Raw genomic sequence first — 20,448 nt, 5'->3', positions numbered from 1 at the left:
ATACAAGAGAATAAGAGAGCAAATGAAATCCAAATTAAGCATTTTAAAGAGTAAAGACCAAATCAAAGATCAGTGAAATAAGACGCAATAACATAGTAGAGGTAAGACAGTTTTAAAAAAGTTTCACTATTTAAACTATTTTGCCCCTCCTATATTATTGCACTTTATTTCATTGATATTTGTTTTGATCTTTATTAATTATTCTTTAAACTTAAAAAAAAAAAGCCTGTAAAAAACAGTAAAAAAAGTTAAAAAAAACAGTAAAAAAAAAAAAAAAGTCAATGAAACAGTAAAAAAAAAAAAAAAAAAAAAAAAAAAATTAGTGCAATTAAAAATAGTTATTTGAGGGCTGGGCACAGTGGTTCACGCCTGTAATCCCAGCACTTTAGGAGGCTGAGGTGGGCAGATGGCTTGAGATGAAGAGTTCAAGATCAGCCTGGGGAGCATGGTAAATCCCTGTCTCTACAAAAAAAAAATACAAAAATTAGCCAGGTGTGGTGGTGCGTGCCTGTAGTCCCAGCTACGCAAGAGGCTGAGGTGGGCGAATCACCTGAGCCAGGGAGGTCGATGATGCAGTGAGCCATGATCATGCCACTGCACTCCAGCCTGGGCAACAACAAAGTGAGACCCTGTCTCAAAAAAAAATATTTCTTTGAGAAGATCAATGAAATTAATAAACCTCCCATTACAAATAATTAATATCAGGAATAAAAGAAGAAACATCACCAGAGGTTCTACAGGTTTTTAAATGGTTAAAAGGGAATATTAAGAACAACTTAATGCTAATGAATTAGACAATCTTTAAGAAATGTGCAAATTCTTTGAAAGTCTTACACTATCAAAGCTTACTCAAGAAGAAATACAGAATCTGAACAACCCTATATCTATTTAAAAAACTGGTGCTGTAAAGACGTTCTCACAGGGAAAACTCCAGGACCAGATGATTTTAGTATTGTATTTTACCAAACATTTATGGAAGAAATAATAACAATTCTATACAAATTCCTTCCATTGCTCTTATAGAAAACCAAAGATATTAAAAGAAAGAACTGCCAGATACATTCATCATGAACACAGATGCAAAAATTTTAAAATATTTAACAAATCAAGTAATGTAATATTTAAAATAGGAATAATACACAACTCAAAGTACTAACCACAATATGATCACAGCCATCCTCTTCAATAAATAATACTGGGAAAATCTGATATTCACATGCAGAAGAATGAAAATGGACTCTTATCTCACTCCTTATAGAAGAATCAACTCAAAATGGATTAAAGACTTAAATATAACACATGATGCTGTAAAACTACTAGAAGAAAATGGGAAAAAACTCAATAACAGTAGTATAGGAAGAGAGATTTTTTTTTGTATATGACCCCAGAAGCATAGGCAATGAAAGCAAAAATAGAAAAATGAAATTGCATCAAACTAAAAACTTCTGCACAACAAAACAGACAACAACACAATAAAGAGACAACCCACAGATAAGGACAAAATACTTGCAAATCATATGTCAGATAAGGGGCTAATGTCCAAAATATACAAGGAACTCAAACTACTCAATAACAAGAAAACAAATACCCCTATTTAAAAATGGGCAAAGGACCTGAATTGATGTTCTGCAAAAGAAGACATACATACCGTCTCTATACATACACATACACACACACACACACACACACACACACACACGCCAGGCATGGTGGCTCATGCCTGTAATCACAGCACTTTGGGAAGTTGAGGTGAGAGGACTGCTTGAGGTCAGAAGTTTAAGACCAACCTGGGCAATATAGCAAGACCCCATCTCTATAATTTTTTTAAAAATTAGCCAGGCATGGTAGCATGTGCCTGTAGTCCCAGCTGCTTGGGAGGCTGAAGTGGGAGGATTGCTTGAGTCCAGGAATTTGAGGTTGCACAGGAATTTGAGGTTGCAGTGAGCTATAATTGCAGTGCTACACTTCAGCCTGGGTGACAGAGCAACACCCTGTCTCTAAAAAAAAAAAAAAAAAAAAAGTAAAAAAAATGTAAAAAGACATATGAATGACCAACAGATATACAAAAAAGTGCTCAACATCGCTAATCATCAGAGAAATGTAAATGAAGACCACAATGATCTATCACTTCATACCTGTTAGAGTGGATATGATAAAAGAAAGATGAAAGATAACAAATGTTGGTGAAGATGTAGAAAAAAGGGAACCCTTGTACACAGTTGGTGGTATTGTAAGTTAGTACAGCCATTTTTGAAAACAGTATGGAAGTCCCTCAGAAAACTAAAAATATAATTACCATATGATCCAGCAATCCCACTTGTGGGTATATATCCAAAGGAATTGAAATCAGTATGTTGAAGGGATATTAGCACTCCCATACTCAATGCAGCATTATTCACTATAGCCAAGATATGGAAACAACAGAAGTGCCCATCAACCAATGAATGGACTAAATAAATGTGATATATATACACACAATAAAATACTAAAAAAGCAAGAGATGCTGTCATTTGTGATAACATAGATGGACCTAGGGGACAGTATGCTAAGTGAAATAAGCCAGGCACTAAGAGATAAATACGCATGATCTCACTTATATATAGAACCTAAAAAAATGGGAACTCAAAGAAGAATAGAGTAGTATGGTAGTTACCAGAGGTTGGAAGGGAGGCTGTGGATACTGGGGTGCAGATGAGGGGTAAAGCAGAGCTGTTGGTCAAAGGATACAAAGTTTTAGTTGCACAGAAAGAATAGGTACTGTTGATCCATTATACAGTGTGGTGAGTACAGTTAGTAATTATGCATTATATATTACAAAATGGCTAAAAGAATTTGGAATGTTCTCACCACAAATAAATGATGTGTTTAAGATTATGGATACATTATTTGGCCTGATTTGGTCATTCCATAAAGTTTAGTATCAAAACATCATATTATGCACCATAAATATATACAATTATTATCTGTCAATTAAATATAAAATAAAACTTCAAAAACCAGTACTACATCAAATTACAATTAAAATATGAAGATAAAAGATTCATCAGTATATAGAGAGACAAAAAGCATTTGACAAAAATCCAACATCCTTTCCTAAAAAGAGCTGTCTGAAAACTAAAAGTAGAGAGAACGTCCTCAAACTCATAAAGGGCCGCTGCAACACAGAGCTGATACCTGCTGTGAGTCTACCTAGTCCTGTGCAGGAATCCTAATGGCAGGGCAGTGGCCAATTGAGCAACCAGAGCCATTTACTTATGAGAGGCACTCAGGTACTGTTGCATTTGAATCAAAGTCTCTTGGGTTAAGTTGGTTCTGGTTTCCAGCTGGAGTGAATTTAAAGTCTTAAAAGCATTGGGTCAACATGATACTGGTGGGAAGTCTCTTGTGGGCATCTGTTAAAACAGGATAGAAAAATTTTAAATAGGAGTCAAATGCTTAGCCCAAATATGAGAGGATTATTAAGACTTGTAGGGTAGGACATAGAAGGGATCTGGCGGGGAGCCAGCTGAAAATATTTGGAAATCAGAAATTTGGTCCAGTAAGCCATCCAGGAGGCTTTGTGAAGATGTTCCTTTCAGAGATTTGACCAGCTTTAGGATCTTACATTTTTCTAATTCAACCTGACTGAAAGTATTTACCCAGGTGCAGTAGGAAGTGTTAGCAACAGCACAAACACCACCTTGTACAGCAAGGTAATAGTCTAAAGTAATGCAGTTGCCTAGGGCCATACAAGCAAAGAAGTCTAGGGACCTCTGTTACACCCTGATGGTCCAGTTAGTGGTATAGGCAATTTTGTTAACAGTGTAGTAAAGGTTTCTGATCATATATTCATCCCAAGCAGGGCCTAGTTCAAATCAGAACTCCAGAAAACTTCCTTATCTAGCTCCTTCACTAGAGGGTTAACTCCTCTTGGTAAATGGAATCCTTGGGAATGTCTACCACTGTCATCTTCATAATCTGAGGGGTTATCATTGGTGTTGAATCATGTCCGAAGACTCTCAGGTAGCTTTCAGAGATCAGGGTAGGTAGCATTAGCGAGGCTAACTGAACAGATGGAAACTTAGGTAAAAGCCCTTTTTTTGACAAAATCTCCTGGCAAGGACAGCTCAAGTTTATAACTTACTTCCTCTTTTTGGGACAAGGAAATATAGGCACGGCAAGTTCTAAAACGTCTCTTCCCATGAGGTGTATGTGGGACAATGAGACAAGCAAAAGGCAATGACTGAGAGTGAGGGGCCCAAGCTGGAAGGGTATAGGTAGAGATTTAAGAATCATCATAGGTTGGTTGGCTACCCCAACCATCTGGATGAATTCAGAACTCCAGAGAGGGGATGTGGAAAGTGTGTCAAAATTAAGGATAGACAGAGTAGTTCCTGTGTCAACCAGAGCTCTGACTGGTTCATCTCCAATTTTAATACCTAATTAATTAATACCTGGTTAGTTTTAAGTAGGGGAGATGTACCTTTCATGTCCCCAGATTATGTGTACTTTTGCTTGGGGGAAGAGGGTTGGGATACTTTATCAGGATTAGTTGTAGCCAAATATTAGAGAAATTAGGATAATTCAGGATCTAGTGCGGTCTGCACGTAGGTAAGAACTTAAAAACAATGCACAGGGTTACAATCTAATAACAGGTGTACTTTAGTTTTTCTTCAGAAACGTAACTTTTTATCTCCACATTGATCATATAGGAATCCCAGATTAAAAACCTGTTGAGGCTAGAAAACCAATGCACAGCAGGCTTTAAATGTTACTTAAAATCTTAAGGTTCCTGGGCCCTCCAGGAAGTGACAATGTCTACTCATTCACTAAGGCTGGGAACTCCTAAAGCCAGGTATTTTATGCATATTCATAAATATGACATATCAGTCAAAACCTTGATAACATAGCCAATGTTTCCAATTATATCCTGCTTATAAAGAGACAGCAAATTTTTATTGAACTTATATAAATAAAAATAAGAATACTTATGACTAGTTTCTGAATTTTTGAGAAATCAGTTAGGGAGAAAAAGCAAATGCTCCCACCTTTCATAAAAAGATACTTTACCAAATTATTGCATACTCTAGATAGCTTATGAAAGAAAGTTTTATTAAATCTGGAGAACAAAACATTTAAGGAAAAAACAATGTTTTCAATAAGTCATAAAAACAATATCCTTGTCAATTACTTAATTTTATGTAAAGTATTTTGTTTTACTCAATCTTTTTCTCCCCCAGGGGAAAAATATCACCATTAGCATCCAAACCAAAGCAGCCCTTACTCTCTGGTTCCTAGTTGCCTAAGTTCTAAATATTCTCAGCAGTACTCAATCTTGACCAGACACCCAGAAAGCCGAGTAAAGGGGTAATTATCTTTTCTAGGCTCACACACATCAAGAATGCTTTTGTACTCAACAAAATTTACACTAAACCTTATTTTAAATCCTTTCAACTTGTAAGAAAACTAGCCATCCACTTTTTTCTCTAACACCAGACAAAAACACACTAAGTAGTGGCATTAAAAATTGCTTAACAGATAGCCTTATGTGCCAATTAGCAATACTTTGACCACTAAAGGGACTCCTGGGACAAATGCTGGGTAGCAGAGCAGTTAAAAGTGTTACAGGCTTCCTCCAGCTCCCAGATAGGAGCTACATGGACACACATCGGCCACGCGAGTGTGACAGAGCCAAATCAGAACATGACAATCAGCACACAGTTTTTATCCACCCATCAATAATTTCATCATCCATTGTTTTACTCAATCTTGATTAGCAATTCCATGAAAAACAATTTTGGACTACAGCTGATTGCAACTGCTTCCAGAGAAGAATTAAAACATTAACCATGGATGACAAAAACCCAGAACAGTCACGGTCAAAAATCTGATGAGAGTTTACAATTGACAAGGAAATTGAGCCACCTCTACTATATGCAGCATTTTAAGATAACAACCAGAATTATAATTGACATCTTCACATCAGGACCATCAGACTTTTACAAATTTCATGTACTTTTTTGGAATACTCATATTAATAATCCAGATTTATGACTGACAACATATTAGATTTGTAGGAACCTATAGTTTTGAAATATATTTTAATAATATAAGTGTAACTGAGAAAGGATCCAGAATCACTTATCAATTAACAATGTTTCCCATACAATTTACCACGTAAGCCTAATCATTTAATATTTCCACAAGATGACAAACACATTATTTTATGCTCTTCAAGGCCCAACTAGAAAATCCCAAAGTTAGCTTTAGGTCAAAAAGACTTAGGATTTTGATCCTGTGGATACCTGCCAAAGATGTCAAAAGGTTCAAAGTCCTTGATTAAACAGAATCACAGATGACTGTAAAATAATATTTATTCTCTTAACCAGAGTGATAACCAAAAGACTTTAAAAGCAATACAGAATGCCATTTGGATGTAGAAATCTGAACTCTTCTGAAGGTTAGTTTCCCAACATAATCAAAAACCTAATAAAGACATGAAGCACAGGAAATTATCTTGGTAAAACACAGAATCTTTGTTTCCTAGGCCAGTTATCAAAAAGGCAAAGAAAAGAAAACCTCCTGCAGTGTGTTGCTTCTCCTTATGGAAAGCCCATTTAGATAACCTGGAAGTTAAACCTGATGAAAAGGGTACCTGAATTTAATCAGACACAGGAAAAGTGTGTCCAGGATTATGCGTGTACACTATATTAAAGAAGGATGGAAACAAGAAAACTAGTACCTTGAGCAGAGGGGAATACATGGTTTTTAGTAACAGCATGGGAAGTTTCCTGGTTACATGGAACAATTCAGAAACATCAAGAGAAGTGAAAAATACAGAATCAAGTTGTACTGAAGGAAACATTGTCTTTCTAGACTTTCAAGATAAAAATTTTAGCGTCGGACCATAACATCAGTATTAGAACTGGAGAAAAATTACTGGGGGTGATGAAAAGATTGAAGGAGAGGATTATTACCGGAGCCAAGCAAAACAATATAACTTTTCAAGGGTAAAAAGGACAGCTGCATTTCTAACCTGAAACTAGGAAAATTAGGTAGATCTAAGAAAGAAATGTGACATAAATAAAAACTGTTTATAGTTTGCAGGATGGCTGTTAAGGGAAGAGATTTTGGAATTAAAAATAAAAACGTCCTGCAACTTTACTAAGAGCAAATCAGTATTTTAAGAAAATCTTGTTCTAACACAGGGGATTAGATTTTGAAATTCTGCATCAGTGCATTTCTAAACATCAAAGCTCAATCCTTAGAAAAACCAATAAAAAATGTCCTTTCAATTGTAGCCAAGCTGATCACACAGAAAACTCCTTTTATAAACTTTATTTTCTTTCTTTTTTTTTTTGCTTTTTTTTTATTATTATACTTTAAGTTCTAGGGTACATGTGCACAACGTGCAGGTTTGTTACATATGTATACATGTGCCATGTTGGTGTGCTGCACACATTAACTCGTCATTTACATTAGGTATATATCCTAATGCTATCCCTCCCCCCTCCTCCCTCCCCACAATAGGCCCCAGTGTGTGATGTTCCCCTTTCTGTGTCCAAGTGATCTCATTGTTCAATTCGCACCTCTGAGTGAGAACATGCGGTGTTTGGTTTTCTGTTCTTGAGATAGTTTGCTGAGAGTGATGGTTTCCAGCTGCATCCATGTCCCTACAAAGGACATGAACTCATCCTTTTTTATGGCTGCATAGTATACCATGGTGGATATGTGCCACATTTTCTTAATCCAGTCTGTCACTGATGGACATTTGGGTTGATTCCAAGTCTTTGCTATTGTGAATAGTGCTGCAATAAACATATGTGTGCATGTGTCTTTATAGCAGCATGATTTATAATCTTTTGGGTATATCCCCAGTAATGGGATGGCTGGGTCAAATGGTATTTCTAGTTCCAGATCTTTGAGGAATCGCCACACTGTTTTCCACAATGATTGAACTAGTTTACAGTCCCACCAACAGTGTAAAAGCATTCCTAGTTCTCCACATCCTCTCCAGCACCTGTTGTTTCCTGACTTTTTAATGATTTCCATTCTAACTGGTGTGAGATGGTATCTCACTGTGGTTTTGATGTGCATTTCTCTGATGGCGAGTGATGATGAGTATTTTTTCATGTGTCTGTTGGCTGTATAAATGTCTTCTTTTGAGAAGTGTCTGTTCATATCCTTTGCCCACTTTTTGATGGGGTTGTTTTTTTCTTGTAAATTTGTTTGAGTTCTTTGTAGGTTCTGGATATTAGCCCTTTGTCAGATGAGTAGATTGCAAAAATTTTCTCCCATTCTGTAGGTTGCCTGTTCACTCTGATGGTAGTTTCTTTTGCTGTGCAGAAGCTCTTTAGTTTAATTAGATCCCATTTGTCAATTTTGGCTTTTGCTGCCGTTGCTTTTGGTGTTTTAGACATGAAGTCCTTGCCCATGCCCATGTCCTGAATGGTATTACCTAGGTTTTCTTCTAGGGTTTTTATGGTTTTAAGTCTAACATGTAAGTCTCTAATCCATCTTGAATTGATTTTCGTATAAGGAGTAAGGATAGGATCCAGTTTCAGCTTTCTACATATGGCTAGCCAATTTTCCCAGCACCATTTATTAAATAGGGAATCCTTTCCCCATTTCTTGTTTTTGTCAGGTTTGTCAAAGATCAGATGGCCGTAGATGTGTGGTATTATTTCTGAGGGCTCTGTTCTGTTCCATTGGTCTATATCTCTGTTTTGGTACCAGTACCATGCTGTTTTGGTTACTGTAGCCTTGTAGTATAGTTTGAAGTCAGGTAGCGTGATGCCTCCAGGTTTGTTCTTTTGGCTTAGGATTGTCTTGACAACGCGGGCTCTTTTTTGGTTCCAAATGAACTTTAAAGCAGTTTTTTCCAATTCTGTGAAGAAAGTCATTGGTAGCTTAATGGGGATGGCATTGAATCTATAAATTACCTTGGGCAGTATGGCCATTTTCACAATATTGATTCTTCCTATTCATGAGCATGGTATGTTCTTCCATTTGTTTTTGTTCTCTTTTATTTCACTGAGCAGTGATTTGTAGCTCTCCTTGAAGAGGTCCTTGACATCCCTTGTAAGTTGGATTCCTAGGTATTTTATTCACTTTGAAGCAATTGTGAATGGGAGTTCATTCATGATTTGGCTCTCTGTTTGTCTGTTATTGGTATATAAGAATGCTTGTGATTTTTGCACATTGATTTTATATCCTGAGAGTTTGCTGAAGCTGCTTATCCGCTTAAGGAGATTTTGGGCTGAGACGATGGGGTTTTCTGAATATACAATCATGTCATCTGCAAACAGGGACAATTTGACTTCTTCTTTTCCTAATTGAATACCCATTATTTCTTTCTCTTGCCTGATTGCCCTAGCCAGAACTTCCAACACTATGTTGAATAGGAGTGGTAGAGAGGGCATCCCTGTCTTGTGCCAGTTTTCAAAGGGAATGCTTACAGTTTTTGCCCATTCAGTATGATATTGGCTGTGGGTCTGTCATAAATAGCTTATTATTTTGAGATACAGTCCATGAATATCGAATTTATTGGGAGATAAACTTTATTTTCATAAACCTATTATAATGTATTTAGACAATTTTTGACATGTTTAGATTTTCTGCTTTCTCCTATACTTCCTCTTTCTTAAATAACCAGTCACTTTACTCTGGGACAAAAATTTACCACAAAAGATTATTTCTTATACAAAATTATTCTCTTTTCTCGTCAATCTATCTTACCAAAAAGACATCCTACCCTCTTCATACACTTGCATACAGACTGTATTTCTTGTCTGTTTAATCACACACATTAATTAAAATGTTAACTCTTAGTAACCCTAATCTTCAGTGAAAATTTAGGACTTAAGCAATTTTTAACTGCCAGTCATGTACCAACAATCCATGAATACACATTTTACAATTCCCAGAAACATAGGCTAACAGAATATCTTTTTAACACAGAATAGGACATATTTACCAACAGACTCAAATGACTTTTCTTTCTTTCAAATAAGAAGCCAAAAGCATATGAGCCTGAACTCATATTCAGTAACCAATGTCTCAGAATTACATCTTATCTGGAAATGATCTAATTCAATGAATGTCCTCCCAAGTAAACATATTATGAAACATAACCATTTTCAAGAGTTCATTTACAAACTTTTATCCCATTTACATCCATTCAATTCATTCACTTTTAACAATTACATAGAAGACTTCATGGGACTAGAAAAATCTAGCCACTAGCGCAAACAAAATTTTCTATCAACAAGTTTACATTACTGTATGCCAGATAAGTATAAAAGAGCCCTACATTTAAATATATATGCATTTTTCTAATGACTCAGAAGACATAGCCATTGCCATCAAACCAATATTAGACCAGTCTCATCCACCAAAAGATTGCTGTCACATGAACTTGAAAAGCATTTGGGTTTATTTACTTAATTTACAAGTGTTCATTTATTTATAAGCCAATTTGGTTCTGTAGACAATATACAGATAAATATATATATACATATAGATATACATATATTATATATGTACACACACACACATGCATACACACACACACAAATAAAATACAGACAGACAAAAAAGATCTTGTAGCTTTAATCGTAAGCCTGTAGCTATGAGTCAGGTAAAACTCATAGTTTAAAGAACAGTTAGATTCAAACTATTTCTCTGTAAATGGAATAAACTGACATTTATCTGTCCCACGTGGCTGATACCTTTACTGAATTTTAGAGAACAGCGCGACAAATTTACATTTCAAAGCACAGAAAATTTAAGCTTTTTCAAGTGGTTCCGGTGTTTTAGAGGAAGACTGAAATGGATACCAAGGTAACAAAATCATAGGAATTTATGACAGAATTTTACAAGAAAACATACAGATGAGTCTAGAGAAAATGTAATCCCTTCAAAATGAAAGAGTAGAAGAGGAAGGAGGGAGTGAAAGATAAAGTAGAGGTGGGAAAAAAGGTGCAGAAGACAGGCTGAGTAGCAGGCAAGGGGAGGCTAGTGGAAGAAGCCCCCAGAGGGGGCTTCTTTTTTTCATCTTTAGTTTCAATCTGACAAGCACTTCTCTCTGTTTCATTAAGGCACTCACTCAATTGGGAATTATTTTCCCTAAGAAGGTAATGGTAGCTCCTTGATTCCATTTAGAACTTTCAAAGTACCGGTTGAAAAAAAGGTTTCCCATTGTCTCTGGAATGTTCCATGTTTTATTTCTTCTAATTGTGCCTGCACATAGGCAAGTTTTGATCAGGATAAACTTAAAATATGGGTTACCCATTGCACTGACATGACGAATGCATCCCTGTCAGTGCCCTTAGCATGAGCATCCCCAAGAAACCTTATAGACCGGTTGAGTTGGGCTGGGAAGAACCCCCTATTGAGGTGGGAAATTAAATAAAAATAAAATTAAAAAGAAAGAGAAATAAGTTTTCCTGTATTACACGACTTGTCCCAGAGGCAGCAACATGCATGGCCCAGACCCAGGAAAAGTCTTGATAATATTATCTAATGTGCTCTGGAGGCTCTCCTAGCACTCCCTCAACATAAGGAAAACAAAAACCAATTTTCCTTTGTTTTATGAAATGAGTGTATAGATTCTTGTTCTCTGTAACTAGTGACTTCAAGTACTCTGTTTTATCTAAGAAGTACAACGAAGGTCACGAGAAGCCTGAGTAGGCCTGAACTACAGCTGCCTGGGCACCAAAGTGAAGGTTATAGGATAAGCCCGTGCCCAGGCAAACCTAGACAATGAACATCTGGGTTGCTTGGCAACGGTCATGTCCAATCCTGTCATTGTCCTGCCTCTGTATCCCTGCTTTCACGCCACTGTACGCTTGCTTCAAGCTAGCCCACCCTCTTTTGTAAAGTGTGTATAAAAGTCAGGTACTGTCTTTGTTCTGGGCCCAGTCTTTTGGACATGAGTCAGCTGGGCCTGAGTGCACTCAATAAAGATTCTCTTCTTTCAACCCGAGGTTTCTCTTGTCCTCCTGAATCCTTCAACACTCTAAACCCAGGGTGACTGGGAAGGCCACCTCTGGGATCCAGATGGAGGGAACTGGCTGAGACTTGGAAGGCCCCCCACTGAGCCTGGGGCCAACAGCTAATGCCCCCTTCAGAGTCCAGATAGGGGGAACTGGCTGGGAAGGCCACCCTCCCAAGCCTCCCACCCGCCCCATGCCATCCAGGAGACAAAAGGAAGGTCTCCTTTGGGGTCTGGATGGAGGGAACCTACAGGAAAGGAATAAAGTCTCTGAGACCTTAAACAAAGGGTAGGAAGTCCGAATTTGAGAGTACTTACCCCAGCCTATCCCTGAAGCCCTGGCACCAGTGAGAAGACAACGGGAGAACTCAGGAGGCTCTTGCAGACGCTTATACCTTGTCTCAAACGGCATTGGGAGCAGTTGGGGATCGCTTCAAATCCTGTTTCTGACACTAAGAATGTAAACAAAAGTTCTCTGAAAAGGAATTTGGAGGAAAGGCTGAATTCCCATGAACAGTTTGCAAACGGACACAGCCTTCTATGTAAAACAAAACTGTATTCCAGAGAACAAAGAGATGGTTTGGCTTTCATAGAGAAAGTTCTTACCCAGGTTCCCAGTCAGGACCTTTTGTACAAATGAAGGATTCAGATTTGCTTGGTTCTGATTGGTGAACACAGCTGAGCTCTGACTGGTCGATACAACTGAGCTCTCATTGGCTAAGGCAGGTGGGCTCCGATTGGTTGGTTCAGAGCCCAACCAATTGGTTTGTGAGCTCTGAAAGCCCCAAAGGTAAAGGCAGGCATGAGTTTTCCAGGAAACTCAGAGTACCTGTGTGACCTCTAGTCAGTAAATGGCTGCTTGGCTGTATTTTAAATTTAGGTCCCATTAACCACTCAAAATCCATCTTGCAGGACTGGCTGTTTTAGATTCACATTTGTTTGCACACTTCACAAATGAAAATATGTTACTGACAAGCACATAAAAAAGACAAACCTTATTTGTTCTTAAGGAAATGCAAACTAAAGCCACAATGTGCTACCATTACACAGCTAGAATGTGCAAATTTATAAACACAAACGATATTAAGGTTTGGCAAGGATGTAAGGGAACAGGAAACCTCACAGTGGTGGTGGGAGTGTAAAATGATACCACCACTTTGAAAAATATTTGGAGGTTTCTTACAAAATTAAACATATGCCTATCATATTTATCTCCTAGGTCATTCATCACCTAGGTATTCACTCATGCAAAGGAAAAGAATATGTCCATATAAACACATACAAAAATATTCATAGTATTTTGTAATAGTCAAAAATTAAACAGAATCCAAATGTCCTTCAACAGGTAAATGATTAAATAAATCTTGGTATATACATATAATGCCACTCATTGATTAAAACGGTATAATGTATTGACATATACAACAAATGCATATGGATGACATAGGCAACATATGGATGTATCTGAAAATAAGTATGCTGAGAGAAAGAAGCCAGAGCATAAAAGTATACATACTGTGTGATTCCATTTATATAAAATTTAGAAAATATAAATTAATCTGTAGTGACAGACTGCTGATAATTGATTGCCTATGGACAGGGTAAGGATATAGGAAAAGAGGAAGGGATTACAGTTAAGCAGGAGAAAACTTTTGGAGTTTGGTGAATATATTGATTATCTTGATTGTGGTGATGGTTCATGGGTATATACATATGTCAAAACACATACAAATTTGTGTACTTTAAATATATGTGGCTTATTATATCTCAAATTATATTTAATAAATCTGGAGATTTTTTAGTAGAAATGGATAAGCTGGCTCTAAAATTCTTACAGAATTATAAAAGAGCTGAAATTGCTAGAACCACCTTGAAAAAGAAGAAACTGTCTTTTTGACTTACTATAAAGTAACAGTTATCAAGACAGTGTGGTCCTGGCTCTTTGAAATTCAATGTGATCGAATAGAGTCCAGAAAAGTCAGCACATACATGGTCAATTGATTTTCAACAAAAGTACAAAGGCAATTCAGTGGGAAAAGGTTAATCTTTTCAATAAATGGTCCTGGAATCAGTGGCTATCCATATCCAAAAGTAAAATATGAATGTTGATTTATACCTTGAGTGATAACTAAAAATTAACTCAACCTAGATCATAAAACTAAATATGAGAGCTAAATATATAAAGATTTGAGAAAAATGTAGAACAAAAGCTTTATGACCTTGAGTTAGAAAAATATTTCTTAGATACAACACCAAAAGCCTGATTTATAAAAGAAATTGATAAATTGGACTTCATTAAAATTAAAAATTCCTGCTCTTCAAAAGGTACTATAAAAATAAGAAGATAAGCAATAGAGTGAGAAAAGATATTTGCAAGTCACATATCTAACAGAAGACTTGTATCCAGAATATATAAAGAACTCTCAGAACTCAAAGTAAGAAAATGAACAACCCAATAAATAATTGCCAGAGTATTTACAAATTAGCGTGTGAAAAGATACTCAACATCATTAGCCATTGGGAAAATTCATATTAAAAACACGAAAGGCCAGGCATGGTGGCTCACCCTTGTAATCCCAGCACTTTGGGAGGCTGAGGTGTGCATATTACTTGAGGTCAGGAGTTTGAGACCAGCCCGGCCAACATGGCGAAACTCCGTCTCTACTAAAAGAAACAAAAACTAGCCAGGCATGGTGGTGGGTGCCTATAATCCCAGCTACTCGGGTGGCTGAGGCAGGAGAACTGCTTGAACCTGGGAGGTGGAGGTTGCAGTGAGCCGAGATCACGCCACTGCAGCCTGGTCAACAGAGTGAGACTCCATCTCAAACACACACACACACCACCACCACCACCACCAACAACAAACCATCACGAGACGCTGCTACACACCTATTAGAATGTCTAAAAAAATTTTTTTTAAATCATACTTTAAGTTCTAGGGTACATGTGCACAACGTGCAGGTTTGTTACATATTTATACATGTGCCATGTTGATTTGCCGCATCCATAACTCGTCATTCACATTAGGTATTTCTCTTAATGCTATCCCTTCCCCATCCCCCTACCCCACAACAGGCCCCAGTGTGTGATGTTCCCCGCCCTGTGTCCAAGTGTTCTCATTGTTCAATTCCCACCTATGAGTGAGAACATGCGGTGTTTGGTTTTCTGTCCTTGCGATAGTTTGCCGAGAATGATGGTTTCCAGCTTCATCTATGTCCCTACAAAGGACATGAACTCATCCTTTTTTGTGGCTGCATAGTATTCCATGGTGTATGTGTGCCACATTTTCTTAATCCAGTCTATAATTGATGGTAGAATGTCTAAAATTTTAATGTCTGCCCCCATCAATTGTTGGCAAGGCTGTGGAGGAACTGGACTCATACACTGCCAGTGGGAATATAAAACTCTACATACAGTTTGAAAAACAATTTGACCGTTTCTTAAAATGTTAGACAAATACTTACCATGACCCAGCTATTTCACTATTAGGTATTTACTCAAGAGGAAAGAAAGCTTGTCTATACAAGTATCTGTACATGAGTGTTCATGGAAGCTTTATTTGTAATAGCCCAAACATGAAAACAAATCAAATATCAATTAATGTGTTTGGATAAATGTTGATGGGTGCTGACGAGTTGATGGGTGCAGCACATCAACATGGCACAAGTATACATATGTAACAAACCTGCACGTTATGCACATGTACCCTAGAACTTAAAGTATAATAATAATAAAAAAAAAATTGTGGACTATGCATACAGTGGAAGGAAGGAAAGAAGGAGGGGAAGTGGGAAGAGAGGGAGGGAAGGATGGAGGGAGAAAGAGAAGAGGCAAAGATAATGAGAGAGAAAGTAAAAAGGAAAGAAAGGGAAAGATAAAAAGAAGGAAAATTTTAAGAAATCCTAAAGGTTTCTTATGAAAGCCTGAGGTTTGGGAAACACTATCCTTATTTAAGGTGTGTACTGAAAACTGTACTACTTACTATACAAAAATGCTGCAGAAAAAAGAATTGGAATAATCCTCTCTCAATTCCTGACAGCTGAATATCAGAATGCATCTGGTAACTGATACAAAAAGCCACACACATACTGCCTATACAGATAGTGTCTATAGAATAATGGTTCCTATACAACGATCCTCAAAATGAAAGGCAGATTTTTTTTATATGTGTCACAACAGATTAATTCAACAACTATTCAGTGACTCCTACCATATTTTAGGCATTATTTTGGATTCTGCTTTTTGTAATGACCTATCATGTTCCTTGCCCTCAAGAATCTCACATTCTGTTTGGGAAGGCAGTCACACAACCTGAGAAGCTCAATAAAAGTCTGTATCTGATGAATTTGATGGCATCTGCAGTATAGTGTATTGATGTGAAAATGGAACACAGGAGAGAAGAAAGTGAAATTGACTGGAAATGAGTGGTCATGGAAAAAACAGAACACCGGGAGAGTGGGCTCTTCGTGTGTGTGTGAACATGCTCACTTGAACTTCACAATTCCACTGACTTCTTAGCTCATGTCCTCGATTTTGCCAGTATAAGACCAAATGATATTGAACCCTTTTACCTATAAAATAAAATAATGTAATTAGCTGGCTTCTATTAATCTAACAAGGCATTTATTCAACAAATATTTCTTGAGGGCCTATTTAGCATCAATAACACTGTGTTTGGGAAGTCTTCAGTGACGTGTCCAATGCAGGTCCACTGTGAGGCCAAATCTGAGACTGAGGGAGTAACAGAAGATGCCAGTGCCAGTTACACTATGAAGTTAAGATATCGGGAAAACACTGGCTCTTGATGGTTCTGAAAAAAGGATAAAAGGCCACGCCCTGAGTGAAGAAAATTTAAGTAGGGAAATATCTTGGGTTTACACACTTCTTACATATTATTTCCAACACATGTTTTGTAAATTAGTTGTTATTCTTTATTAAGCATGTAGCTTATACTATTACCATTAAGCCAAGAAATACTTCTTTCCACCTACCAAGGCCTAGGGCCCCTAGGTTCTGGGGACAGAGGGAAAATCCAGGCTCTATCCAAGTCATCAAAGTTCTCATAGTCTAGTGGGAAGATGGTTATACAGAAATATAATTTCCAAAATTGTGTAATGAGGGCATTGGCAAGGGTAAGAACAAGAGGCTCTGGGAACACAGAGGAAGGACCCTAAACAACAGCCACAAGGATGGGTAGACAGGATTAGCCTAGGCTCCTCTCAGAGGTTGTTAGTATGAAGTAGATACTATTATCCCCAATTTGCAGGTGTGGAAACTGAGGATCAGAGAGATGATGAACCTTACTTAAGGTCACACAGCAAGGCAGAGGTGGGGCAAATTTCAAGCCTAGGCTTGTCCAACCCCAGTGTCTCATGCAGTTTGCATTACCCTAAACTCACTCTTATGATAATGTCATCTGTTTTTATTACCAGCCACCAGCTATAATTCCTGGCGCTCTGTTTGCCAGAATTTTTTTTTTTAAGTACTAAAAACAGTTTTAGGATCAGCTATATAATTTGTGAAGTCCAGTGAAAAATGAAAATGTGGGACAACTGGTTCAAAAATCATTAAGCAATTAAGATGGCAACAACACATCATTAAAACAAGCAGGGGCCTGTGCAACTGCACAAGTCACGTGCCTATAAAACCAGCCCTGTTCAGTATAGTAGCTGATTGTGGCAACTTCCAGGGAAAGGCAGCTGAAGGATTTTCAGGTATTTCCGTGTTCCCCACAGAGGAAACCTGGGGTGAAAGCTGTGCTCAGCTGTGAGGAGTGCAGGGTTCTGAAATGGGCCTTTCAGCCCCATCTCTTTCCCAGTTCACAGCTGTTTCTGGGGATTGGACACAACTTAGACATGGAGACACATAGGGAAGCTACAGACAGGGCACACAAATTCCTAGGAAAGGCCTGTAATGTTGCTGTTACTTTCTAAACCTGCTCCTGCTTCTAGGTAGATAAGCCTTTCCTACACAATCAATTATAACCTCCAACTATGAATATTTTCACGAGTGAAATGAGTTAATGTGGTTGGGCTAGAATTTTTCACCTTCCATATGAAGTTTAGGTTGATAGAGTAAATTTACACAATACAAAACCAACACCATTTCTCATAATAAATAGCAGATGAATATGCCCAAACCCAAACCATTACCTTCACACTTGGCAAAACTGTAGTACTCTGTGCAGGGGCACATCATGCAATTTACTTCACAGAAGAAGTTAATAACCTCACAAGAGGGCCATGACAGAGTCCACAGTTCAATGTGTCTTTCCTTCATACTATATTTTATGTAACCTCTGTTCCTCAATGTCTTCATCTATAAAATGGGCTCAATATGAACATCTACTTCCTAAGGTTGTTCTGTGAATTAAATGAGTTAGTGTATGTATAAACGTTAAAACAGTACTTAACACACACAAGCATACTATGATTTTTACCTGTTATATCATGCATGCCAGGTATTGTATAAAGGCAACTTGCAGTCAATGTTAATCCTTGATGTATTCCATTCATTCGTTAAAATGAATATTTTAAACAAGTTAAGATACAAATAATGCTGGGAGGAAAACTACTGTTCTCAGAAGCATTCGTGTAACTACTGCAAGTATACATTTGTTAAATTCCTAGAGTTTGTACCTCTGAGGCTCAATCTTTTTTTTTTTTTTTTTTTTTTTTTACATTTTTGCGCAGTGGCCTCTGGTATTGGTGAAAATGTTGCTCAATAGCTTGTGGAAATGCCTTCATATTTTGAAGTACTAAGTACAATAAAGAATGTCCCTTCCCATTTTTGAAACAGCCAGTAAAATGTTAAGGGGCTGTCAGAAATATCTGGACACATGATCATAATCCTAATCAGAATAAGAACCATCTCTACTAGGCACTTATGATGTGCAAGACACTGTTGGAAGCACTTAATATGCACCATCCATTTTAATCCTTACAATAATCTTGGATGCGTGCACTCTTACTGTGCCCAATTGACAAATGCAGAAGCTTTGGATCCCAGGTTAACTAACTTGCACTGGGTCACACAGTGATTCAATAGGAACACCAGAATTCAAACCCAGGAATTCTGACTCTGGAGCCAAACTCTATTAGCTATGAGATTTTGAAAATCACAAAATTGCTCTGAGCCTCAATTTCCACATTTGTGAAATGGGAATAAATGCAGGCCCTCCAATACTGGGAGGTTGTGACTTGCTGCATTGAAACTGTCTACTTCTTGTCTTAGACTTTGGATATCCAGAATTACTCAAGAAAAAGAAATATAACAAAGTCAGAGCTTTTAAAATATGTGTTCTTTCCTTAGGAAGGACCCTGAGAATAGGGCCTTGCGGGCCCTAGAAACAGCCTTGAAGAATGAGGGTACCTGAAACACTTTCTGTAAAAGTGGCAGGATGTTGGGACCTGGTGGGCGCATAGGTCCCACTTGTCCCTGAGGACTCTTAGCTTTGTGGTGTGAATAAAGTATGGGCAGGGCCTGAACAGGACCCTCCAAATTGTGACTAGGGCCCTTTTTTGGTCAGGTCTATGCCTGTACTGTTCACATAACAGAATAGCAAAGGAGAGGAGAAATATGAGAAAAGAGGGAAAGGGAGTTTCTTTTGCTGGTTTGCTTTATATTTTTTCACCCTGTTCTTTTAATGTGGTCTCTCCTATTATGTTTCTACAGCTTAAATTTTTCAAAAAACAGCTGAGTTTAATTACAAAAATAGTTATGTGGTCAATGTGGAACTTGTTGACTACAGAAGACCATATCACCAGTTATTAAAAAAAACAGATATACACCTTGTTCACAGGATGGCATATGCTCATGTAGTTCTCTCCAAATGTCTACACACACACACACAGACACACACACACACACGCCCCCTCACATATCTGCTCAAACTCAGTTACAATTATTTTTGTTACAGTATCGATTAACACACATTTTCACGGAATGGCTGACCATTTTCCCATCAATTATTAGCCCTGAATCACCCTCCCACATTCTTCCCACCCCCAAAGACCTCAGGAGCCCGTTCCCCACACATAAACATTTTTTTATCCTTTAGAATCTGAGATGTTCCCCTCTCAAGCTTCTGACTCCTGCTGTTCTCCATTTCCTGATGCTGGATCTTCCTCCCAGCTTCCCTACTCCCATCTGGGTTATCGTCCCCCTCCCTCTCACCCCAAACTTCATCATGCCTTCTCCTTTCCTGACCCTGGATGTCTCCATCACCCCTCCTTTTCTCTAGCCACCTGGGTTAAACCCTGCCCCCTTTTCTTGCCCAAGTTGCAAATCACCTCTGCTAAGAGGGTATATAGAACCTAAGTGGGAACTTCCTGCACAGAACTCCATTTCGGCAAGTGGGAATAAATTATTGCTAGAACAGTATTTTATTTCTTCTCTCGTCCAAAGAGTCAGGTAGTATGTTAATTTTCTTTAACCCTCCAAATATGATATCAAATATGATTTTTCGAACCGCA

General features: G+C 37.8%; 1 non-coding gene across 1 annotated transcript; it reads right to left on the bottom strand.

Moving 5' to 3' along the window:
* Positions 1–5,672: 5,672 nt before the first annotated feature.
* Positions 5,673–5,735, bottom strand: LOC115898880. The gene has a single exon (XR_004058535.1). It is a non-coding gene; the product is annotated as a small nucleolar RNA SNORD43 (small nucleolar RNA).
* Positions 5,736–20,448: the final 14,713 nt, after the last annotated feature.

The sequence above is a fragment of the Rhinopithecus roxellana genome, chromosome 7 (genome assembly GCF_007565055.1).
Source record: "Rhinopithecus roxellana isolate Shanxi Qingling chromosome 7, ASM756505v1, whole genome shotgun sequence".
In the NCBI taxonomy this organism is placed as follows: domain Eukaryota; kingdom Metazoa; phylum Chordata; class Mammalia; order Primates; family Cercopithecidae; genus Rhinopithecus; species Rhinopithecus roxellana.
The sequence above is the reverse complement of the archived record's forward strand: the minus strand, read 5'-3'. Positions and strand labels throughout refer to the sequence as shown.